Source organism: Hipposideros armiger, unplaced genomic scaffold, assembly GCF_001890085.2.
Source record: "Hipposideros armiger isolate ML-2016 unplaced genomic scaffold, ASM189008v1 scaffold_147, whole genome shotgun sequence".
Classification (NCBI taxonomy): domain Eukaryota; kingdom Metazoa; phylum Chordata; class Mammalia; order Chiroptera; family Hipposideridae; genus Hipposideros; species Hipposideros armiger.
Window position 1 is genome coordinate 2,760,792 of NW_017731497.1, and position 26,747 is coordinate 2,787,538.

Here is a 26,747-nt window from a genome sequence, read left to right on the forward strand (position 1 = left end):
GAAGAGCGCAATGATGGTGCCAACTTGGGCCAGTGAAGCAACGTCCTCCACAACTAGACTGAAGAAAAAAAAAAGACAGCAACTTGTCTGTTCCCCTTCCCCCAATTCCCCAGCGCTGTTCCCATCCCCCAATTCCCCAATTAAAAAAAAAAGATGAGTTATCTTTAAGGAGGCTATATGCTGCAAGGTGAACTGTGGTACTACTCCTTACCTGCTGGGTGATGTCACCAAATCCTTTAATCTCCTTGGCCCCAGGTCCCTCTTATGAGGATTGTTGCAAGGTGGTTTAATGAAGTACTGTAATAAAGCATTTAGCACAGGGCCTAGCACTCAGTCAGGCTCAATAAATTGTGAAGGGTTTTATTTTTTTCCAGGTAACTCGTTAGAATGAGTTCCATAAAAAATATGAACAGGAACATTTTGGTTACTTTCGGGATGTGCTTCAGTTTTCTAGAAAATGAATTCTTAAAGTGGAGGACCATATGTGTTTTACAAAGCTAGAACGACAAATATTTGTCTTTAAACTTATTTCCAGAGTGAAGGTGATTTTCCCTGGCTGCCTCCAATTTCGGTAGGTGTCCAGAGCAGCCCTCGACCTCGGGCACAGAATGTCAGTGTAACGGAAGGAGGAAGCTCATCACAGCCTTCCAACTGCTGCAGACTCAGGGCATCTTGAATTCCTCCTTTGGGTGAAAATGAAAACCAAAACCAAATCAGTGTAGAATGCCTTGTCTAGAAAGGACAAATGTTTCAGTTAAAATATTCCAACTCAAAGTCCTCTGTTGGGGCCCTGAATTTTAAGTGCAGTGAGTTTCTGAGTGAAGTCTCCTGAATTTTAATGAGTTTGTTTGCATACATGAATTTGAACAATACATTAAATCTTGAAACGCCATAACAGATTTTAATGGAGTAAATTACCCAACTTGAAAGTTAGTGAATAGGCTTTTCTTTACCTAATAATCAAGACGATGATACTTTAATCTCAAAAAGTCATTAATTATTTTTTACAATATCTATACATGCTATTCATTTCTTTTTAATCGTTAAACTGTCTCATCAAGAGAACTAGGGAAATAAATTTGTCAGTATGAGCGGAAAGCACAATTTTCTTCCTTTTAACACTTTTCCTTGTGCTATTTAGTACATAATGATGGTTACATGTACATGGTAGGCAAAAATCTGAAATTGGGTTTGGTTTTGTACAGAACTTGTTGTGGACTAGGAAGGTGAGGTGAGATGCTTTTCACTAGTTTAAAAGTGTTTTTAAACATTAAAATACACACACACACACACACACACGGATAGAACAAGAGGTGACAGGGATGAGGCCATGAAGAGCCTCGAGGGCCACTATAAGGAAGATAAATTTTATTCTGACCACAGTTGGAAGGACATGTGCAGGGAAGTGACACATTTGATTTATAATTGTGAAAGCTGCCGTGGTTTTAAGAGTTCATTTTGGGGTTTAATGGCACTGAAAACCATGCCATGGAACGCTACGGTCCAGACCATTTCCTCAAATTATGTAGCATCCAGAAAAATATTGTGTTAAAAATGTTCAGATGCCCAGTCTTGCCTTCAGTGGAACATAGAGGTTGTGATGGTGGGTTCAGTTAGCGCCTGAAGCAATGCAGTGTGCCAAAATGGTGAGAAGAACAGCTTTCAGGACAGCATATCTGATCATGACCTTCTAGAGGACAGGAACCATGACGCGCCTCTTCAGAGCTCATTTATCTGATGCCCAGGCACATAGTACCTGTTTGTGGAATAAATGAACACCATGTTATTTTCTTCCGAGGAATGGATTTGGGGCTCCTGCAATAGTGATATCACATTCATTAGGACATACGCAAGCTTCAAAGGATGTATAATTATCACCTGTTATTGCTTATGGTCCATTTCTAGATGTCAGAGCGATAAAATGAACCTGTTTCTCTTTTACTCAGAGTATTCATCTATAGTAACAGATGCCTAGCTATGTATGGTGCTGGGTGGGTACTAGACTTATCAGGGGGATCACTTCTTAATTTATGTCTAACCACTATGCTGTGCACCTGAAATGAATATAAAATAATATTGACTGTCAACTGTAATTGAAAATCATACGCTTGCTAACTTCATTTATGCCCAGGCATGAGTGCCATTTCTGGGGCGTGGAAGATCCTCAAGTTCAGTTTTCATGTCTCACTCAGATCACAGCAAATGACCCCCCTCTGCACCTGGTTTCCCCCACAACCCCCTAACAGGAGCTTCCTCAGCATTCTCTCTTACTGTCTCTAATTTCTGGGTACTTTCACCTGCCCCAGTTTCCTGTCCCCTTCTCTCCGGGGAGCCAGCGCTGCTGACCTGTTGGTTGATGTTCTTGATGTAATACCTTTCCACTGTCCTGGGACCTGGCTCTGGCAGCCGTCCCCCTCCTTTCTTACATCTTCTGCTTGTCTTTCTCTCTATGCCGGCCCTTTCTGTTCTCCTTTCAATCCTGTTGAAATCACTCCCATTCAAATAAGGAGACCCCTTAAATTCGCTCCTTCTTCAAGTCACCCATCTGCCCTCTCCTTTCCTTTGTTGTTTAACTTTTTCAAAAGAGAATTCTTGCCACCTGCACTTTTCTACCATCTCCTTGCTCTTTAACACCTTAAAACCCTGCTCTGCTGGCTTCAGCATTGTATCCAGGTCATCATGTCCTCCTTAGTGGACAGGCCAGTGGCCTTTTTGCAAGTCTTCGTCCCCCCCAGGCCTCTTAGCAGCATTTGGCACTGTTTAGTACTTGGTCCTTGAAACTTGTTCCTCCACAGCTTCCAGGAATTGTCTGCTCTGATTTACTTCTAACTGTGCCTTCTGTTTCCATTGGTAGTCTCATTTTGCCTTTCAGTTAAAGTCATTTTCTAAGTATCTTCTCTATTTTTTCCTTTTTGTCTTTTGGAAATGAGACACACTAATGTACTTTGTAATCACACCCATCTTTGTGATTACTGCATTAGTGTCTGTCTCTCCTGCCAGATTGCAACTCCATGAGTACAGGTACCAGATTTGTTGTTCTTCATTGTATCCCAGCACCTAGTACAGTGCCTGGCACATACTAAGGGTTCAGAAATCCCCAAGTGATGAAGGAAGTAGCTTGCCTGCCTGTAAACCCTCTGTATGTGACTCCCCAATTTTTTGTCTCTATATCCCCAGCCTTTCCCAAACTCCTAAAATGATTTCATTTCTTCCTCTTATCTAGTACCTTTTCATGAATTTTCATATATCTGTTAACACTACCATCATTTTTTTTAAAATTATCTAGTTTTAAAACCTAGAAGTCATCTTTGAAGCTGTCCTTTTCCTTAAGTCCTACATATAATTTGTTGCCAAGTCCTTTCTATTCTCCCACTCTAATTTAGGCCCTTAGCACCTCTCATTTCGTCTTTGCAGAATCCTCCTAGGTGGCCTGAACTTCCAGCCTCACTTGGGCAGGACCCCACTCCCACCCCAGCCCCTCATTTCATCCTACACACTTTGATCAAATTATTTGTATAGCACAGCCCTGATTATATATTTTATTATTCCCTTACCCCTCCTCTTAAAAGTCTTAGTTTTCACTTTGCTTAATTAAGTATATCTTTGTCAGTCTACCATTCCAAACTCCCTACCATGTGGCTTCAGCTCTATTTCCTCCTGCTCCTTGCAGGAGTCCTAGGCTCTGACCCAGGGACTCCTAACCAGGTGTGCCCGGCGGCCTGGGGCCATAGTTCTGCCTCATCAGTGTAAGGTTTCTAGCTGCCCTTTCATGAGAGAGAATGTCATTTTTAAGTTTCTGAGATGACGTGCTTCCTACATTTTTTAGAACTAAAATGCCTTCTCTAAAGTGATGGTAATAATAGGTGGTTATTATTTATCTTACCATCATTTGCAAAGTTTTAAAAACTTGCAATAGAATTCTTGCTATCTTCTCTGAGGGAGAAAAGGCTATTTCTAGCCCAGTTTTCTGCCCAAGCAAAATTTATGGAATACACAGTTCCTAGCTTAGTGTATTTCTTCTTTTAAATTCTTTCATTCTTACCACCACAACCACCTGTTTTGTTTGTGTCTGGAAATTCTACTAATTCACAGAATTTAAAAGTCTAGGAATCACTGCAGTACCCAGAAAGAACGGTTCTGTGAACACGCACAAGCTCGTATTTGCCTGTAGGCATCCTGCCTGTCCTTCCTGATGCTCAGGCTGTTACTCTGTGACGCCCTGTCAGAGCTTTCTCCTTGCCACCTCACCCCATCAGAAGGTGCTTTCTCCTTCCTCAGTGGTACTCTGAACCCTGCAGTACTTTAGATTTCTGCATGGCATTTCCCATGTTCTTCCTTCCCGATGCCCCCCACTTCCGTGATAACTTTCTTTAGGACCGAAGCTTATTTTATCTTTGTATTCTTTGCATTGCCAAGCATTGTACTTGGCACATATCTGGTGCTCGAAAAAATTGTCATTGAACTGAAATTTCAGGGTGATACTGATGAATTTGAATAAATAAAGCTCTCATCTTTGGGGGAACAGGGTCTTTTAAAAGGTGCTTGCTTAGAATTTTTTCTGCTGATTCTGAAATTAGACTTACAGTTGTTGACTATATGTTAAGAATGATTGTTCATTTATCTTTTAAAGAGAAAATAATCTTGGCCCACAACTCTAGATATCTCAGTGTGGAATTAAGGCCTGCTGTGGTTGAGGTGGTTGAACTGAGAAACTACATATTTCATTTGACATTCTCCTGTGAAACCTTTGTTGAAAAGTGATTTCATTTTGACAGAGGAGGTCCTGAAAATCTTTTTCTCCTGGGTGATAGGCTACAAGTTCTTTGCCTCTGGCCTTCTGTTGAGTTGTCAGCACCCTGATCTAGATAAAGAGGCTTTCTCTGTATCTATTAGAAAGCCACTTTTGAGTAATATACAGGCCTGTCACTTTCATTCTTTAAAAAAATTTTTTTTAAGAATTTGTTTTTATTGCTGTTTTGTCTGCCTCTCCCCTCTCCCCCCAAATCTTTTGTTCCTGAGTTTGAATTGTGCAAACGAAAACCTGGATGGGAGATAGGTGGAAACCACAGCTAGGCCTCCTAGTGTAAACCCCGCTTCGGTGCAAAGTACCTTCCTACCTTTGGGCTTCTGACCTGTGGCGGACCCATTTTTCACCTTTTTCCACTGAAGCTTTGAGATCATTTTGGGCTTGGGGAGAGTGGCAGGGTTTCTGACATGGAAGACCCTGGATGGAGAAGGAATTGTGTGCCTCTGCCTCTCCTATCTCGTCTTTTCTACTGAAAAGGGTGGAGGGTGTGAGTAGTGATGGCAATGGTGGCTGGGCAGCTGTGGGCCTTTTATAAACTGTAGGCTGGTTTTGTGTTACGAATGACTGGTATTTAAATAAAAAAGTAGAAACTGAATTGTCTCTTCAAGAGAATGAAAGCCCAACATCATACACAGGCATTTTCTGGCAGGACACTAGCAATACTATGTAGCCTGGTTTTAATTAGCTCTGGAAAACCAGGCCTTAACTCAACCTAAGGAAAGTTCTTTTGCCACAAGATACCACTTACATACACAGTGACCCATTGGAGCTGTTGCAATATCAAAAGATAAAAGCAGGAAAAGAGGGGAGGAGTCTGAAGTTTGTATGAGATACATGTCTGATCTGCAAAAGCCCAAATAAAGGTGAATGATCAGCTCTGCTTTCATTGGCTTATATGTTTTGCATTAAAATCTCTTGGCTTCTCTGGCATAACTTGACTATTTTTTGACAGGAACAAATAATAAGAGTATCCATTGTAGATCAGAAGTATAGAAATTACTGAGTTGACAGGGAAATGTTTCACAGATGTTCCTGAAACGACAGCCAAGTTGAGTGAATTCTTGCGCCTTTACGTGTTGGGAGGTTGGGAGATGACTCTCACTTACTGGGACGTTGTAACTGTGCTCTGCTCCAAGCTCTGCACAGTCACTGTATCTCACTGACAGGCTGCTTAACCCTGTTATACCTTAACTGTGATGGCCATTTGAATGGGAAAGCATGTGTAAGAGAAAGCCTTGGTTTGAAATGTTCTTTGTAAAGGTTCTTGGTACTGTATTCAGCAAATACTTCCCTTAAATATATCTTGTTAAAAGTAAAAGTGAGTATGGTAGAGTTCAAAATTAAACCCAGTTAAACCCAGTTATGGTTTGGGTGGCTCTTTTGCCAACCACCACATTTTCCTCAGTATTGCCACGTACTGACTGACCAGTACAGCTCATATCCAGCAGACCCGATGGCGAAAAGCCCCTCCTTGGTTGTTGACCATCATTCAGAGCCCTGTCTTCCTAGCACAATGCGTTGTGGTCCTGCCTTCTGAGATGATGTAGTTGGTGGAGAAGCATTCTTGGTATATAACAAGCAAAACATGCTGAACTAATTTACAGCAAAAAATAAACAGCGACAAAAACTAGATGTCCAGGTTTTTACATAGGTCACTGTGTGTATCGTTTTCAAACATCCAGGGTTATGAGATAAAGTTTTTAAGGGAGGGATTTCACCAGCACATTTTCTGTTTCAGTTCATGTTCAGCTGTGACTCATTTTTATTCAAGTCTAACCCCATTTTGCTTGGAAATTTTTTGTACTAGAAAATGTCACTTTCGACTAGGGGAGGGGAAATTCTGACTGAGGATCAGAAGAGTCAAGATACGGTAGTGAAAATTTGGCATCACTTTTGACTCAGGAAAAAATAGAGAATCCTTACAAGGAAAAGTGTTATGAAGTACAAAGTGATTCTTATAAACAGAAAGGGGAAAGGAAATGTCACCTCTGCACTGTACTGTCGGAAGGAGGGTGGGGGACTGGGGAAATTATTGTACAATTTTCATATATGGTGAGGAGATAGCCTCTGGACTTCCCCACATGTTTCCTAGTCACTAAAACAGCCCTAGTGAATTGTCTCACCATTGGTGTATGAATAGAAAGAAAAACACTGGAACTCTTAAACTTGATCTTGAAAGGCCCGTCTTCATATGCAATGGGCTCCAGATGTCTGTATGTGATTATATATTCCCATAGTGAGGGAGTGATACATGTAAATGAGAACATGATACAATTTTGCTTTGCTTGCTTGCCCATTTTCAGAATATAATTAAAAGCACATGCCACTGTCAGTGGTTAACTGTGAGGCTTGTGTTAGGTTTTTATAAGGCTTTGACAGAAACCTAAGGCACGTTTTAGTGTCTTAAGTCTTCCTCCCTCTTCCTTTCCTCCCTCCCTCCCTCCCTCTTCCTCTCTTCCTTTTTCTTCCTCTCCTTCCCTTTGGAATCAAAAGGCAACTCTAGATTCTGACAAACCTCTTTTCACAACTAGGGACAATTTCAACCGGTACACAGATTAATTTTCATTTTTCTGCTTCCTAGCTGGTACCTGAGATTGTAGCTAAGTTATACTAGATAATTGCTTTCTGACTCATTTCTTCAAATAAAATCTGATGAGGATAAATGTCTTCTGGGCACTATTTCACAAAAACAAAAAACAAACAAAAGAACAGGCGGGTGTGTATGGAAGTGGCATGTGGGAAGGGAGCCAGAGGTTATGGTAGGAGAGCAATTATAATATGACTTAGGTCATTGGATTGGTGCTTATTAGTAAATCATGGTCCTCCAAATAGGGCCAACTGCCCAGAAACACCACTGTAGTTGTCTAAAGAATGTCTTGTTCATTTAGCCATTCTGCTTATACTTAAAACTATAATGTGTGCTTGTTTTAAATGCAGTAGGCTGTGCATTTATGACTACCAATGATGCAGCTTTCATTTTCAAAATAATGAGAAAAGCTTAAGTTGTAAATTTAGATTGTAATATAAGCACTAAACAAATGTCTTCCTCTGGTTAAGGGGAATTTTTACATGAGTTCTTTCCAACTGCTTTTATTTATGAGCATGGAAACTGAAAATGGGTAAACTCTGCCTTCCAAATAGCGTTCTACATTTTCCATTTGTTCCCAGCTCTCATATGTGCTCTGAAGAACAAAACGAAAGTGGCTTGCTTCTCTCCGCCAACTTTGTAAAATGTAGACCTTTCCAGTGCTTAAGAATCCAAATGGGTCATTCCTTTCCGGGTATTACAGTGGGGGAGGTAAAGGGTCTCTCTCATGCAGTTTTGAGGAGCTTAATTTCAGTTTAAGAAAGAATTTTGCAGTGGTGTTGAATTCCTTGGAAATGGGTGTGCTCAGTTTCTAACAGTTCACATAGCTTGTGCCTCTGACAATGGCTGTGACCAGGGCGGGATCCCCTGCCTCCAATTTCAGCAGCAGTTCGTTTCTCTTATGTAACCCTTGAGATGTGAGTTTTCTGCTTTTGAAAGTTCACGTTTCTGTAAAAACTGCATATGGTGTTGTGGTTTTTTTTTTAATGAAAAATATTTTCTATGGATTACTATATAGTATTTATATATTTTTTCTTGTTTATTAAAATCGATAGGGTATCTAGAGCTCTTATGTCTTCATACCTTCCACCTCATTATGTTAGAGTCAAGCGTCTGCAGTCTGTACAGGAGTCTGAGCCCCTTCCCCATTCTGGGCACGGCAGCTACCTTCTGTTGTTCTTGGTGACTCAATACCATGTTTGTTTCAAAGCACCAGCTGGGCCCCAGAGTATCTGGAAGTTGAAGACTGATGTCTGCATAATTCAGCCCCAGGGCCCTTCCTCTCTAATACCCATCCTTCCTCCAATCTCTGATTTAGACTTTTGCCATCCTCCATCTGAACCTCAGTTTCCTGTTGTGTAAAACAGGGGTAATAGCCCCCATATAGGCTTGTACTGAGAGTAGATTATTAAGCACTTACCACAGTGCTTGGCACTAAGTGGGCTCTTGAGAAGTGATAGATAGCTATTTTTATTAATGATAACCTATCCCATTATAGCCGTCAGCGTCATATGTTGAGCAGGGTGAGGGGTCTCAGAAGAGTATCTTGAAGGATATTATTTGATTCCATTATACAGGTTATTGAATCTGATGTTCACTTCATTTGGCTACATTTTGTTCTTTAGGCCAACCTGTGCCCTAACCATTCTGGACTGATTTAAACGAGAGTCCTTGATTTTGCAGGCAATTATTTCCTCATTTAAAGGGTATAGTCCCATTTCATTCATTTGAAATAAGTTCAGTTAACAAACCATGTTGAACTCTTCTGTCCTTTTGTGATGGGCCTTTTTCTCTTTTGCTTCTTAGCCGGGGCATGGATCAAAGCATCTCAGGTAATGAGGGAGCAGAACCTCTGGCAATGTCATGATCACAAAATTGGGCATGTTACCCAGGCAGTATTTCCATTATTGGAATTCTCCTTTTTCTCCTTTAAGTCTTAGCACCCCTGTACTTTTCTGTTTCTTTGCACAAAACAGAAACACACACATGCGCATGCGCGCGCACACACACACACACACACACACACACACACACACACACACTTTTTAATGGCTTCTTAAATTTAACAGACATTTTAGTGCTTACTATATACAAGGCTGTAAAGTTGTCATTTTTTCCTCTCTCATTAAAAAGTGGTGAAGGTGGAGTGGCCTTTCTTTATCAGCACTGGATTTTTAAAAAAGAAATAAATAGTATTAATATATGACCTTTGGTTGACTTCCAGAATGTTTTTTAGGCCAAGGTTTTTCAGTGTGGGTTGCAACCCATTATTGGGTCATGAACTCAATTTAGTGTGTCCAGACCAACTTGGTTTTTTTTTTTGGAGAGGAGGAGACTAGACCAGAGCCTAAGAGAATAGAAAGGAAAGTACAAAATCCATTGCATATACAAAAATAACAAGGAGTAAGGGTCAAGTGCTATTTTTTGAAACTTTTGTTTCTGTTTATATATATATATATATATATATATATATATATATATATATATATATATGTAATGTGCTGTGATATAAAAAGTATTTCTTAAATATGGGTCAAAAATGCTAGAAAGCAACTCCTGTGGCTGGATTTTCTGCTGAAGACTTAAAAAAAAATTTTTTTTAAACCTGTTCTATGGTGGCTGTATTTAATTGGACAAATCCCTTTTTTTTTCATGAAAGAAAACTGAACCTTTTAACTGTCAAGCCTTTATTGATGGAGGGCATTGGCTGCTGGTTTGACTTGCTACATTTTTGTTAGGGTCTTCAGGGTAATGAGCCTATTGTATCTCCTTTTTTGGTTTTTTGCTTTTTCTCTGAGTGGACCCTGGAAGCCATTCTAGTTGTTGGAGCAATAGCAGAAATTTCCACACAGCAGAAACATCTGCAACATACGGTTTTGTGATTGCTGCCAAAGTTTTAAGAAAATTATGATTTCTGAAGAAAGTAAAACTCTCTAGCCAACATGAAATATCCAATTTCTCCCCCTGCGATAACACTTATATTGACCCTTCTAATATAACTACAGAATTAGTATTTATTTCATTGTATGTGGATTTTAAAAAATCACCCAGACTCCTAAGCCTGTCTAAATTAACGTGATTTTTTGAGGATTAGATTTAAGACAGTGGTAACTGAACCTTTAACTCAATTCCATGTCTCTACAATAGAGACTGCACTGGTTGTCTCTTCATTCTAAAATGACATCCATTTTATGTGTGCTTAATACTGTGTTTTATGATTTGATCTTTTCTCAATAATTTAAATATTTTAGTATTTGTATTTTTTTAATGTTGTTGCATTTATCACCTAAAGTTATCCAAATATGTAACTTAATCTGTCAGTCATTAAGATGGATCATTGCAGTAGGATCAGTTTAGAGATACATGAATCTGATTGTATTCTGAAGGAATTAATCAATGTCAAGTGTTTATTGAGTACCTGTTATGTGCTTGGCAAACAGGAGAGAGGTTCCAAAAGAAGTGTTGTAATTAAAAGATGAGGCTCCTACTTCTCAAGGGCTTGTCTTTCCTTCATCCCTTTACACATTTACTGAGCACCTATGCAGTCAGCTGTACGCTGTGCTGGATTCTCTGCCTGAAGTCTAAGTGGGAAGGCAAAACTTATATGAAGCAAGAATAATTAGATGCCATATCTAATGCTGTTTACTCTAAATTCTGTAGGAATTGAGGGTAGAGAGTGAGCAGAGTTGGCTCCCTGGAATATTGGAGGACAGAGGAAGTAGAGTTACTGAGTCTTGAACCATTGTCAGGATTTTAATGGGAAGGATGGAGAGGGGGGGTATCCTGAAAGATGCTTAGACATGGGAATATTGGAGTGGAACATAAAGGAGGCCTTTCTGAGGGTATGTACTGAGGACCTGTGCAAAGTAGGGTTGCATATGTTGGGTGGGGCCCTATATTTTAAGGTAGGTAATTGTAGAGTTCCATAAGCTAAAAAGGTACCCCACATCCTGAAGGTGCTTCCAGTCTACTTTGAGACGAAGGCGGGATTATACATAACTGATGAGGCTGTGCTGCGAGCACTGCGATGGGAGTGTCATAAGCACAAAGCTTGGAGTCACCATGTCAGTGGCTACCCTTGAGCCATATGTTTTTTTATTATTTATTTTTTTCAATTACAGTTGACATTCAGTATTGTTTTATATTAGTTTCAGGTGTACAGCCTGGTGGTTAGACATTTATATATTTCTGCAGTGACCCCCCCCCCCATTAGTCTGGTACCCACCTGGCACTATACATAGTTGTTGCAACATTGCTGGCTATATTCTCTGTGTTGTACTTTACACTGCTATGACTATTTTGTAACCGCAAATTTGTATTTCTTAATCTCCTCCCTTTTTCACCTAGCTCACCAGACCCCTCCCCTCTGGCAACCATCAGTTTGTATCTATGAGTTTCTGTTTTGTTTGCTCACGTTTCTTTTGTTCTTTAGGCTCCACATACAAGTGAGATCATATGATATTTGTCTTTCTGTCTGACTTATTTCACTTAGCATGATACCCTCTAGGTCCATGTTGTCCACCCTTGAGCTGTATCGATACTGCTCTGGCTTGGGGCTTTGCAACATAGCTGACTCAGTGACAGACTTCCTTTTTGGAAGGCCTGGCTTCTGACTTGCCAGCATATGACACTCCCAGTTCACCAGGTCACCCTGTCCTGAACTGCCCAGTTGATTATGAAACTGCAAGATAGTCATAGCCAGGGCTACTCTCCACCTCCAGCTGGGGATCCTGCGAATTCCTAGACAGGTTCGCGAATGTGCTGTTCCTTCAGGACCAGGGCATGGCTGGGGATCTCTACAGATGCTTACAAATTAATGGTGGAAATGTTTTCCTCAAAATTATGATTGAAAATAATTATTAATATTATTTCGGGCCGGCCAAGTGACTCAGTTGGTTAAGAGTTGGCTTGGGGGCCAGCCGTGTTGGTTAAGAGTTGGCTTGGGATGCCAGCTCTGAGCAGCAGGGCCCCTATTCAGATCCCACATAAGGGCCAGTGCGCTGCACTCTACAGCTAAGATGGTAAACAACAGCTCAACCTGGAGCTGGGCTGCTGTGAGTCGCCGGCGATGGCGTAGGCTGCAGCGGGGCTGCAGTGGGCTGCCGTGAGCTATTGTGAGCGGCCAGCAGCCAGCGAGAGCTGCCATGAGCCGCTGTGAGCGGCCGTCCAGTGGCCGGCGAGCGACTGCCTCGCCCGGGAAGAGAGCAATGATGGTGCCAGCATGGGCCAGTGAAGCGACGTCCTCCACAACTAGACTGAAGAACAGAAGGACAGCAACTTGTCTTCTCCTTCCCTGATTTCCCAATACTGTTCCCCTCCCCCAATTCCCCAATAAAATCTTAAAAAAATATATATATATATATATATATATGTATATAATTTCACATTGGATTCTCCATTTATTGGATTTTTTTTGTCTGCTTATTTATTTACCTACTTGATGTTTGTGGCAGTATCTGTCAGTCAGCTTTTGCTGTTACACAGCCCCACGGTCTCAGTGGCGTACAACAGTAACACACATTTAATTCTTGCCTATAAAGTTGAATCATGTCTTTAGTCCGTTTTCCCTCAGATCCACTCCTACCTCTGCCCCTGCCTAGGACTCCTGGGGTCAGGTGGCTGCAGACTGGGTTCAGCCAATCAGAGATACTGGCAGGAGATTGGAGAGGAAGAGAAAGGGAGACAGCAGGGTATTTTCCCCTCTCCTTCATGCCTTGGTGGCTTCTCTGGGGCTCCAGCTCCCTCTGAACAGGCCCACCATGTTTCCACTCTCATGTCAGGTAACTCGAGGCCGTCAGCTCCAATAACACCATCTCTAGACTTCTCTTGTCTCTCAGGCTTAGGGGTGGTAGTGGCTTCCTGCTATTGCTAAACCTTTTACTGTCTCCTGTTTGGCTCTCAGCAACTTCACGGCCATGCAACCAGTTCCCTGTATTAAATTCCTTCTGTTGTAAATTCTAGAAGTGGTATCTTTTTCCTGATTAGACCCTGACTGGTACATTGTTCTAGAAAAGGAGTTTTTCTTTGTCTTTTATGTTGTTTTTTCCTATGGTGCAGCCTCAGAAATGGTAGAAAACCACCTATTTTATTATCTCACAAAACATGTGATAATGCAGTGTGATGAAGTGAAAAGAGCACTGGGTTTGAAGCCCCAGTGATGTCACAGACCGGTCTACCCGCTGATCATGTTTTCATATTTTATGAGCATTTGTAGTCATTTCCAATATAGTTTCTTTCTCATTATAAACTCACAATTGGAAGATGCAACTATAATTAGAGAAAAGTTATATAAAGCATTCATCTCATGTTAGGAGAAATTGATTTAAAAGGTATCCTCCAAATGGCCAAGAAGTACATTTGACCAGTGCTAATACCCTGCGTATCCCAAACTTTTGTGGTCCTTCCTAGCTTTCCTATAGAACCAAGAGCGTGTTCCCTGGGGCAGCATTGAGTGTCACCATCACAGTCGTGCAGGCTAACGGGATGGATTCCAGCCTTAAGAGCCTCTTGCCCCTTCACCTGAACTCCCCTAATTGTGGGCCTTGCCCTGGGGGAGAGATTTACTTTGGTTCAAAACAGACTTACAGTGATGGAGTCTTTTCCAGTTTGAAAGATGCCAAGATGATTAGATCTATTTCAGGTTAATCTAGAATAAGAATTTTTTATGGGATGGCTATATTCAGAGGTCTCAAAGAACTAATACCTAATATTCAGGTCCACCCAGAGTGGACCTGTTCTCCTTTTGTGATCTAGTGATGACCTAGAGCTAGGTTCAGCTTTCTGTGCTCTGTTTGAAACTGGTTCCTTACAAATCCTTTGTAATCTGAGTTAGTACCTCCAGGGAGGACTCTGAAAGGAGATTCCCGCGTGAGTGCCCCTTGAGTCACAGAATTCTCCTCCTCAGCATAGTGTATAGAGCCCAGTGAAGGGAGCTAGGTAGACATACGCCAGCTCCTCCCTTTACCAGGTGTCTTCTCGGACAGGTTACTTAGCCTCTTGGAGCCTCAGGTTCTTTACTGGTGAAATGGGGGATAGCATAATAATGATGGCTGCTTCCTAGGGTTATACCTGGCACAGAGTAGGTACATCATAAATGCTAGCTCTTTAATAGAATTTCATCGTGTCTATCAGACAAAGGACTTTGGAGCCTGGGACTCAAGCATCTCTAGCTTAGCCCGAGGCATGCTATGCTCCTCAGCCTTTGCTAATAATAACTCAGAGCTGTTGGAATTTTTAATATGACCATTCTTTGTAAACATGATGTTTGCCCATTTTTAATTTTCAGCTAGTCATCAAAGCACTTAGAGTTCAGAGAGAATTTCAAACTTGACCAAGACTATAGTTTATATACTGGAGTGCTGGGAGGTAATTTGAAGGTGATGCTATAGTGAGTACTTTTTTTTTTTTTTGGAACTATCTTAAATCTTAAGCCAAATTGGTTTCTAAACAACAGTCAAAAACCACTGTTACCATTTTGCTATTTGTGATAGACAAATGCCACTTGTTTCCTCTTAGCCTTTGGGGAGATAATTACATGCTTGCTGTGGGAATGACAGAATTAAAGCAGGCAGTTTCGTATCTTAGGAAATCTTGTTTTCTGTTGATTCATCATCTGTTAGTTCTTGCCCCGGAAGAGCAGGCCTCACAATAGTATCTTTAACAAATGGTTCAAGTGTGGTGTAGGATTTTCACGTTATGACATTTTAGTGACTGCTAGCGTAGGAGCTCCCTGAGGCCCATAACTTTTCTTCCTTGTATTCCTCAGTCCCTACCACAGTGTCAGGCTCATGTTGGGCTCAGTACTTCTTGTCAAATTAAATATTAACAGTTGTCCTTTAATTAGTCAACTTGATTTTCATTAAGTATCACCTACATTTGATTAAGCTAAACCTTGTTATGTCTTTCATATGTGGTTGAAACTTCATCACAGCTTTTGTATGGCCTGTTTCTGTTCCGTAATTTGAGTAATGGATGATACTCACACATAAGCTGAAGAATTGGTTGCAAAGTCCAAAAGGGAACAAGTCGGCCACTTCTCTGCTTTCAGCATCATGATCTCCAAGCATAGACTTCAACCTTGAGGCCTGCAAAGTCTCATCTGAAGTAGATTAAATATCAGCTTTTTCTGAATGTGCAATTTTTTTCTGCTTTTTTCTCACTTTCAGAAATTCATGCAAAGAACAGCAGTCCAATGGTTGTGATCTCTTCTGTTCCCAAATGGCCAGTGACATTTCCCTTCACCCTCTCTCTCATTCTGCTGACAGACCATTTGGGGTTAAAAACACACAGTCATTGTGTATCATGTTTCTTAACTTTGTATCACTGTCGTATGCATTTCCTGACCTAATGACTAGCTGCCCAAACTGGAAGCATAACATTGTGACCACCAGATGTAGAAATTCTGCCCCAAGCTTGCCTGAGGACATCCTTGAAATGACAGTGTGTCTGTAAAATGATCATGTGAGTGGCTAGTTCTGTTTTTGTTTTTCACATTAGTAACTGAGGGCTACAGTTAGGGTGCTGTCGGTGTACTTTCGGATCAGTCAAAAACGGGGTAGATGAATTTAACGTTGTAAAACACTACCTTTTCAATTGCAGAGGTAAATTTTTCAACTTGAGAGTTGTTTGTTTTGTTTAGTTTTTTCTCAGTTGTTTACATGTGGCAACACTGGCTCCATCTACCCCCTACATATACCCAAGAGTCCGGAAGTCTTTCCCCTCTGTTTCCCTGAGTTTACTTTTAAACTAATCTGTATATACCTGCTGTTTCTTTTTTTTCTAATCCATATTGTAGTATAAGGCCTTATGAATAGAAATATGAGTTAAAAATAGACAAAGCAAATTATTCACCAAGGCCACTTTTGCCTTTTGGGTGTGTGGGAATTCATTGTGATCCCTGGCTAAGCAGCTTCTAAAGTCTAATGAGCTGACTTTATTAAAGCTTGCACTGTTGCCCTCTCCTGTTTTACAACTGATTAGATTAATTGAATATGATTAATAAATTATAGCATGGCAAACTCAGAATTATCTGTGTTAATTAGGGACAGGGATAACATGGAAAAACGAAATTTGCAAATGATGCCTTTCTTCCTGGGTTTGTTTCTACAGATGCCACAAAGACACATCACGTGAAAGCAAGCTCACATTTCTTTATCCCTTTCTTTTTCTTCCTGCGCCTTCTCTTGCAGGTGACAGCAAATAAACTGGAACTGTAGGAATTAAAGAAAGAGGGACAAATTTATCTGAGCCGTTTGGTAAATAATGGCTTCAGTCTTCAGTTAACATGGGCCCTTTCAGATGGCGTGTGTGAATTGGTTGTTTGGTGCACTTTTTTATACTCCCCCCCGCCCCCCTAGAAACAGCATTATATTAAGTGGTAGGATTTTGCGAGAGCAGCCCCCCAAAGCTTCTTTAATCCAGAATTTGAAGTATGGTCATAGTGAGTACTATTTCAACCATAGCATGTGTAATATTTTCTTCCAAATTGCTTAATGCAAAGATAAAGGAAGAGGATGAAAATTTGAAGTTCGTCATTTTGAAAATCATCTCACAGTAGCTTGCACACCTAATTACTTTACTGTTTTACATCATGCTTTCCATATACACTTTTTCTACATAGTTACATAGTACATTTTATATTTTGTAACTTTTATAACATTATAACATAAATACTTTCCAAGTTTCTGTATAATCATGATTATGATCAAGGATTACTTTTAATAGCTTCAAATAATCCTTCATGATGAAAAAGACGCAAAGGCTTTCAGTGGCTACTCTCACATTTTTAAGTAAGGGGAAGGAATGTGGGAGGGATGGTATTTTCAAGGAAGTGTGTCTGTACCTGTTTAAGACAAGACTTAGCTTGGTCACTCATTCCCAGGCATTCTGTTGAGGAACTAAGGGTCATTGCCCTCCAGGATACAGGGTCAGGCTAGAGACTTCCAGATGACTGTTTTGTATCTTACATGCCTGTCAGCTGGGGCAACTGCCTGATTATGACCTATTTAAAAAACATATTTTGTATTTGTAACTTTGAAAAACTTCCCTGAGAAAGACAGGCTTCTCCGGGATTTAGAAAGAACTGTCTATCTTGAAAGAAGCGGGTGGGGGAAACATAACGTGAATAATTCTATCCAAGACTGAGGGCCTGTCATTGGGAACTGCAGTGAGTTTCTTGCTGCCTCTTTCTTAGTTATTAGGGGTGGGTGGGGGGCCTTGAATAGGATGTTTTACTTTGGAATTGGTTTTATAAAAACAAGCTGATAAAATATCATTTGAAATAATTTTTTGGTCAATATTAGAGAAATTATTTTATGTGGTACTGGATGATTTTCCAAGCCATTAAAATACCAGGATAGCTTTTTAAAAAAGTCTCATCAATATTGTTTAGGCGCCTCCCCCACCCCCACCCAAACACTGGGATTTAGAAGCAGGGAGAATAATGATCAAATGTGAAGTCCTTGGTAGTGTACTTTGACAACCCACTCATTTTATGCTTTGAATATAATTATTATTCACACTTTGTGTATTTGAAGTTTAAAGTGGCAATTAGCTGGGGAACAATGGAGACAAAAAGATGACATGTTCCAGCTCTTCATTAGTCCCACCACATCTGAAGTAAAGGTTAGAGAATGTCTTGGGTTTCCCAGTCCAGTTGTAACATTGTATTCTGTTTTAAAAGCCAAGCCAAGGGAAGTAGTAGGTGGCAGAATCTTTTATCGCCCTGTAAAGTGAGAAAAATGTCTCAAGTATTTAGAGACGAATGGCTATATATATGAGAAACACATAATTAGCTCATGGAAATGTTAATTATATACATGAAGGTTATAGAATGTTGTCAGCCTTAAACTTTTGTTTTATATGGGGTTGTGTTTACAAATCAGGGTGATATAATCATCAGAAGTTTTTCATTTTTGATTGGGAAGAAACTATATTTTGTACCATTTTTGTTGATTTTTTGGTCTCATCCTTTTACTTGTGTATACTCAATCTGTTTGTGTTAACCCTACTCATTAGCAGTAGCTTATTATAATTATCCATCTGTCACTGCAGTGAGCTCTTAAGTGCTGCTTAATTTGACTATACTTTTGTGGCATTGATGTTGGTTTTGATCAAGAAAAGGCTTTTTTGCTAACTAGATTCATAGCGCTGTGTTTGCAGTTATGTTTGTTTCTTTTATAATCTCTCTTGATCGCTTTCCTTTTAGCTAGAGAAAAGTCAGTGGGAGAAGAGGATGGGAAGAGGTGAGGTGGGCATTGCAGGAGAGTGTGACTAGATGATTCTTCGCTTCAGCCTTCAGTAATCTGGTACAGACACCCCGCCCTAAAAAAAAAAGTTGATTTGTATTAACTGGGTAAGGAGAATTACTAAATTTTACATTTTACACCAATATAAGCTGAACTCTTTCTTAAATGATTTGGGAATTTCCCTGGAAGATAATAAAATTGTAGCTAAAGTTTATTTCAGCCCTAGTTGCTGACTGATACATTACATTGGTTACAATCTTTTTTTTTTCCTCTTTTAAGAATTTATTTGTTTTTAGTTGTACCATGTAGTGTTGTTACTTAGTTCTGTTTATCATTTTTTTCTTTTTAGCTTTCACTTACCTCCAAATGAATGGAAAATATGATACATGGTCAATACTTGGAAAGATCTAAGGGATAAGTTTCACTGCCTTTTTGGTGCAACATCATTGGAATGTAGTTGTAATTTTTTCCAGTGATAATTCTAGTGATTTGGCAGTATGGTTTTCCCATAGCAATAGTATGCAAAACCAGGGATTTGCTTTTTTATCTTCATCTTTTGAATAACTACAATATTCCTTTCACCCTTAAATGAAACAGAACTGACCTTGAGTTGTCAAAGGGCAAACAAAGAAATTCCAGGTTTAGGAAAGAGGGGTAGTGACTCATACTGGACGAGCTTGCCTGCTATAAAGGTACGCTTTCTCGGAAACGGTAGATGGAACCAAGCAGATGCAACTGGCTTCATTTAGGAGCAGTTTGATTCTTGAACTGCTCATGAATTAATAAAGGGAAAGGGATGGAAATCTCAGGGGCATTCTGAACTTTTATTCAAGAAAATGTAGGTCATAAATTAGCCTATTTATGAAAGATTTTATTGCAGGTAGAAACATCTACTCATTGAGAACTCTAAAATCCTCATTTTAACAACTTCGAGCACATTGCTACTTCCAGATTGAGTAACACTTAAAACACATTTCCTTTTGAAAGTGCAAGATTTGCAAAAGAGACTTGTCATGCATTCATTTGGCCATTCTCAAATGGTGAGCAGAATGCTGGGTCATCTCTGTGGGCTCTTTCATCAGGCTTACAATTCTCAATCCTTCCCTAATTGTAGCTATTATTACACTTTACTATTTCTAGTTTTCTCTCTTGACATTTTGGTAGGTCTAGCATTGAGGAACCTTTAATCTGTGATTCAATACATAGTTCTATTTTAGTAGTTATTATTTGATATATGGTGATTTGTTATTTTGCCCTTTTATTTCCCCAATACATTTAAAGGGTTAATTAGATCTTTATATATGAATCTATAAGCCCTTGCGACTCTCAAATATAGATATTACTTAAAACTATTCTTAACTGTACTGTTTTTGTATCTGTCATGCATGTTTATAGCTCAGTAGCTCAAAGAAAAATTGGTACATCCTTCCTAATTGTAGAATTCATTTATGAGTTTGTTATCTTTTGTTGGGATGATTAGATTTTATGGGTACAACTGTCTAGTGAAGAATGCCAAGAATTGAGTCTAATTCAGTAACAAGTAGGAAATTATACAACAGTGTAAAGATGTGTGGCTTTTTCAGCAGGAAGTGGTCATGTGTGTCACTGTTGATTTACACCATAAATGGGGTTTAGCTTATCACTTCCTGTTCACAGAATAGAAGAACCAAAGAAATCTGAAAAATTCTAGTCTATCTTCTTTTTTAAAGTCAGTTGTCCTTTTTAAGGGCAAATTATATTCATAGACCACTTGTTAGTCCACTTAATAAATATCCCCCTTGTCCTATGTTGGATTTGACAAAACTAACATTTGGCTGCCAGCGATCATTTCAAACTGTTGTTAAAATGTCTTCTAAACTTACCTTTTAAAATGATTTTCCTCCTACACTTTAGACTTTCTAATTTTCACATAAGGAAACATTGTAAATTTGAATATAAATGAAACAAAAATTAAATGGTTCTAAATATATGCCACCAGATTGGTACTTGGTGAAAATATGCTTTTATGAACTTATAGAATATGTATTTATTTGCAAAAGAACAATGCCTTAAGCTCCTCTCTTTCAATCTAAGTAATAGTCTTAACTTTATTTCTACTATTACAAATTTTTCTCCAAAATATCATATTTTTTCTGACTAGCTTGCTCATTTATTCTATTCTGTAGATTCCACATATAAGTGAGATCATATGGTACTTGTCTTTCTCCGTCTGACTTATTTCACTTAGTATAATGTTCTCTAGGTCCATCCATATCATTGCAAATAGTAAGATTTCCTCTTTCTTTATGGCCAAGTAATACTCCATTGTATAAATGTACCACAGTTTCTTAATCCAGTCATCTACCGATGGGCATTTTGGTTGTTTCCATGTCTTGGCTATTTTGAGTAGCTCTGCAATAAACATAGGGGTGTATATATTTTTTCAAACTAGCGTTTTGGATTTCTCTGAATAGATGACTAAGAGTGGAATTGCTGGTTCATAAGGTAGTTCCATTTTTAGTTTTTTGAGATACCTCCATACTGATTTCCATAGTGGCTGCACCAATCTGCAATCCCACCAACAGTGCACCAGGGTTCCCTTTTCTCCACATCCTCACCAGCACTTGTTTGTCGATTTATTGATGATAGCCATTCTGACTGGAATGAGGTAGTATCTCATTATGGTTTTCATTTGCATTTCTCTAATGATTAGTGAGGTTGAGCATTTTTTCATATGTCTGTTGGCCATCTGTATGTCCTCTTAAGAAAAATGCCTCTTCGTGTCTTCTGCCCATTTTTAAATTGAGTTGTTTGTTTTTTTGGTGTTGAGTTGAATGCGTTTTTTATAAATTTTGGATATTAACCCCTTATCAGATGTATCATTGGCAAATATCTTCTCCCATTCAGTAGGATGCCTTTTTGTTTTCTTGCTGTGAAAAAACTTTTTAGTTTGATGTAATCTCATAAGTTTATTTTTTCTCTTAACTTCCCTTGCCCATGGGGATATATTAGTGAAAATATTACTAAGGGCAATGTCTGTGAATTTACTTCCTATATTTTCTTCTAGGAGTTTTATGGTTTCGGGTCTTACATTTAAGTCTTTAATCCATTTTGAATTTATTCTTGTATATGGCATAAGGAGGTGGTCCAGCTTCATTTTTTTGCATGTATCTGCCCAGATTTCCCAGCACCATTTATCAAATAGACTATCTTTACCCCAATGTAAATTCTTGCTTCCATTGTCGTAGATTAAATGACCATATAGGTCATTTCTGGGCCCTCTATTCTGTTCCATTGATCTATGTGTTTGTTTTTATGCCAATACCATGCTGTTTTGTTTTGTTTTTAAATACTTCTCTTTTGTTGTTGTTCTTTTTTTTTTTTTTAATTGGGGAACAGTGTGTTTTTTCAGGATCCATCAGCTCAGTGGCCCATGTGGGGATCGAACCAGCAACCTTAGTGTTATAAGCACTGTGCTCTAACCAACTGAGCTAACTGGCCGCCCCAATACCACGCTGTTTTGATTGCTATAGTCTTGTAGTATGATTTGATGTCAGGTATCGTGACCTCCCATTTTGTTCTTATTTCTCAAGATTGCCATGGCCATTCAGAGTCCTTTATGGTTCCATATAAGTTTTAGGATTATATGTTCTATTTCTGTGAAAAATGTCATTGGTAGTTTGATAGGAATTGCATTGAATCTATCTATTGCCTTAGACAAAATGGACATTTTAACTATATTAATTCTTCCTATCCATGAGCTTGGTATGTGTTTCCATTTATTTGTGTATCTTCTTTAATTTCTCTCTTCGGTGTCTTATAATTTTCTGAGTACAGGTCTTTTTCTTCTTTGGTTCAATTTATTCCTAAGTATTTTATTGTTTTTGAAGCAATTGTAAATGGGACTGTTTTCTTAATTTCTCTTTCTGATAGTTTATTATTGGTGTATACAAATGCAGCTGATTTCTGAATATTAATTTTGTATCCTTCTACTTTACTAAATTCGTTTATAAGTTCTAATAGTTTTTTGGTGGAGTCTTTGGAGTTCTCTATATATGGTGTCATGTCATCTGCATATAATGACAGTTTTGCTTCTTCCTTTACAATTTGGATGCCTTTTATTTCTTAAAAATATCGTTTGTTTTAGGTAGTTGCACCATGTAGAGTTGTTACTTAGTTCTATTTATAAATTTTTTTTCTTTTTAGCTTTCACTTACCTTTGTTTTGGGGAAAAATGCAGTTTAAAGCTTCAATATATGACTCATATTTTTTCCTATTTCAAAAATCTGTTTTTTAAATGAGATTTTAGCTAAAGTCAGCTAATCTAAAATGTCATTAATCTCCATATTTAAGAGTCCACACACAAAAAAAGCATTAGCAGAATGTGGTTGTCAAAATTTCAAAACTGGAAGTATCCATCCACTCTGTATCTTCATCATTAATAATAAAAATCTGAGTAAGGAAGTAGCATTTCTTTAAAATGGATTTCAATATTTGGGAAGCTTTTTTTCCCTTCTATTTCTGGAATATCTCTGAAATGTAAATAGACAAACCACATAACCTATATTCAGATAGCCTGGGATCACAGATGTTGTTTCCAAATGTACTTTGGAAAGAAAGTACATGTTTTTCTTTCTTATTGTAAAAGTGCAGTGTTAAATTTCTGCTGCTTGAAGTGGGCCAAAGGGGGTAGACAACCCATGTCTTTTCTCAGTTGCTGTTAAACCCAGCCTTGGAATCTTGTATTGCTATCATTCATTGAAAGACTCAATGTCCCAGAAATTAGAAATTTTTTCTCACGGCTCTCTTGACTGCAGCCAGATTGGACGTTTAAAGAACTTCAGTGGGAACCAGGTGTTTAAAACGTCAGTTGAAAGTCTCTGCTGTTTCTCCACCCATGATTTTCCTGGGCCAGGCAGCAGACTTTCCAAGTAAGCAGAGATAGCAGTAGCCCAGATAGGAGAGAGAGCTCTGTGTGTGTATGTGCTACACCACCCGCAGGGCAAAAATGCATCAAGTCACAGCTTAGGCTGAAGGTCAGGACGACTGGCTGGCCTGAGAGAGTTCGCTCTGAAGGGACAAGTCCCCCTTCCTCCTCTTTCCCACACTCCAGCAATAGTATCCTTTCACCCATTCACAAACCCAGGGGCCAGCACCTCCCTATTCTCTTGAAACAGAAAAGGTTATGTTATTAACATCTGTTAGCTGACTAATTTGATTTTAGCGTAAAAGAATTTTGTCAGTCTGTTCCCGCTCCATGTTAAATTATACCTAATTTGTGGAATGAAATGTGGCCCAGTACTGGTCATTCCAAGTACCTTTTCCTGGTTAGGGTCTGTTAACTATGGGCTTGGGCCAAGTTCAAAGTATCCTACCCTCTGTACCACTGGTAAAGCCTTCCCTCTGGCCTCCAGGTGCACAACTGGTTGCTGAGATGTATCTGATAAGTAGTGCTTTGAGCCAGTGCTGACTCCATACCCTTCACCAGAGCCTCTCTGCCAGGTCTCTGCCAGCTCTTGTTCCAGTGTGTAGCCTGGACAATGCAGAGACCTCAAGTACAACTTTACCTTCTCCTCAGAGAGGCAGGGCAGAACCCCCTTCCCCCAGGCCCCTCCTTTCGGCCATTGGACTAGAAAATCAGAGCTTCTTTGTTCCTCTCCCAGAGTGCCGCTCCCATCAGTGACCACATGTGTATTCTTTCTCTTGTCTTTGGCCCAGAGGGAAGCCTCTTTTCCTCCAGGCAGGGAAAGAAATGTCCCTGAACCCCCTGCTTGAAACCTGAGTGGCCAGCACTTCATACTACTCCAGGACCCCTCACTTTCTGAACTTGATCCAATCTTGCTGTCACCCCTTACTTGGTCACCAAGGGCTCGCAGGCCCTTTTTATACTGAACAAGGAGGAAAGGGGGGCAGTGCCTGCGCCCCCCCACCCCCACTAAACCTTCTAAATTGCCTTTCATCTCTAAAATTTCGTTTGATTTTTCTACCGCCATGAATGAATTAGTGCCTGCATATGTCATTTTTCCAGATAACTAACTAATCATTGCTTTTTTAAAAACTGTGAACAATTTCAGGTATACAAAAGCTTACCTAATATAAAACACTTCCATGTCCTTGTACCACTACTCAGTTTTAGAAATAATACATTATAAATAGAGTCAAAGTCCCTAATCCCTCCTCTTCCATTTCTCTCCAGAGGCAACAGTCATCCTGATTTTGTTGATAATCATTCTTGTGCATGTTTTTATACTTCAGTTACACTTGGATGTATATAAAAATGATATATACTGTTGGTTTTGGTATTTGTGAAATTTTGCAGAAATGGTTTGACTCTAAATTTCTGCACTTGGCTCTTTTCACTTAACATTGGTTTTCATTTATGTCAATACACGCGGCTCTTGTTCACTACTCGCAAGAGTATTCCCTCGTGTAGGAAGGTGTTCTCCTACTGTGGACATTTCGTTGTTGCCGGGGTTTTGCTATGACCCTTAATGATAAGGAGGCCCCCTCAGGAGACATGGACATTCTTGTACATGTCTGTTTGGGCAGGCCTGATCTTTAAATGCCAAAGTTCAATTTTAACCCCTTTTTGTGAATCTGCGTAAGTTGCTAAGTCTGTCTCTTTGGGCCTCAGTTTTCTTAGGCACAAAGGGAGGACTGGCTTAACAGTCCCTGATTCAGTGATTCCTTTCATACTTGCTTGCCTGCCTCTTTATAGTGTATAATGTGTATCAATGATGAGCAACTGTTTAGCATGAGAATCAATTCAGAAAAAATAAAAATCTCTTTGTGTGTGTGTGTGTGTGTGTGTGTGTGTGTCTCTGTGTGTGTGTGTGTGTGTGTGTGTGTGTGTGTGTGTGTGTTCGTGTTCAGAATGAAAATGGCTTCGAGTCCCAGGGGAATGTTTTCTTATAATTTAGATTTCCTGTTTTATTGACTAGATAAATATTAATGAGAAAACTGGCACTGCTTTCAAGCCATAAAAAAATTTAATGTCGGGGCATATTCGACCAACACGAAAGCAATGTTGGCGTCTTCTCTCTGCAACGTAGATGTTGGGCTCTGTTGTCACCTGGGCAGGCTGCATGCCGCCTGGGGCCCCATGGATTGCTCATGAGTTGGGATGACTCAAGGTCGTCGTTTTGAACATGAACGTGTTGCCAAAAAATGATGTTTTCTAAAAGGCTATTGAAATATGAAGGGTGTTTTGACCCAAAATGTAAGGCCTTTCAGAAGCTAAGTGTTTTTGAGATTGTATAGTCCTTTTAAATTGTGTGTGTGTGTGTGGGGGGGGGGTTGCTCCCTTAGCGCAGGATGGATGAGCTGTGGTTGTTGCTGCTGTTGATGTGACTGTCCCCTCCTTAGCAGTCTTTGATCATTTGGGGTGAAAGCACAAGCCCGTCTTTAGGACTGTGGGCTCAGTGACTCAGCCGGCAGTGAGAGACAGTTTAGAACGGAGATACCTTGGCGGCTACTTGGGGTATCCGTCTTTTTCCTTCATATGTTCGTGGCTGAACACTAGATGAAATTACCTTCAGGAAAGGACTGTAGTGATCATGAAATTTAAAAATATTTATGCCAGGGTAGTAGGAATAACTGATTTGTCTGTGTCATATAGCTGTGAATATAAAATTTTATTAGATAGATTTGAGTATTATTCTAACAGCTATTAAGACTGATTCAACAGCTTTTCCACTCCTGTTTTTAGCAGCCCTGTGGACCTGAGGGATGGGCCTGAATTAATCTAAATGTAGGGATAGGTTTAGATTAATTCAGTCTTGATAACTGCCCATAGCCGTGACTGGTTCAGGAACTCAGCCTTAGCCCCCAGAACATGACATACATTCCCATGGTTATAAATCCAAAAATGAGACATGAAGGAAAGGTCGCTAGAGGCTTAGGGAAAACATTTCCTCATGTTTAAGAAAGAGGCACAGGAAAATGATCTCTTTTCTTCTCGGTATTGATGTTGTGCTCAGGAACTGCTATCAGTAAAAGGATGAAATTGATACTCGCAGGAAAACAGAGCCAGAGGAGGTGCAGAGAAATGAGCCGGAACTACTGGATTGAGCCATCTCTGAACCCCAGCTCACCACTGGGCTTGTTGTATGAATCAACAAATTACCTT

At 39.6% G+C, this 26,747-nt stretch overlaps 1 protein-coding gene and 1 non-coding gene across 2 annotated transcripts in view; one reads left to right on the top strand and one right to left on the bottom strand.

The window, feature by feature from the left end:
* Window positions 1-26,747, top strand: part of RAB8B (RAB8B, member RAS oncogene family) — a 65,546-nt gene that overhangs the window by 18,905 nt on the left and 19,894 nt on the right. The window lies entirely within an intron of this gene.
* Window positions 22,047-22,120, bottom strand: TRNAI-UAU (transfer RNA isoleucine (anticodon UAU)). Its single transcript has one exon. It is a non-coding gene; the product is annotated as a tRNA-Ile (tRNA).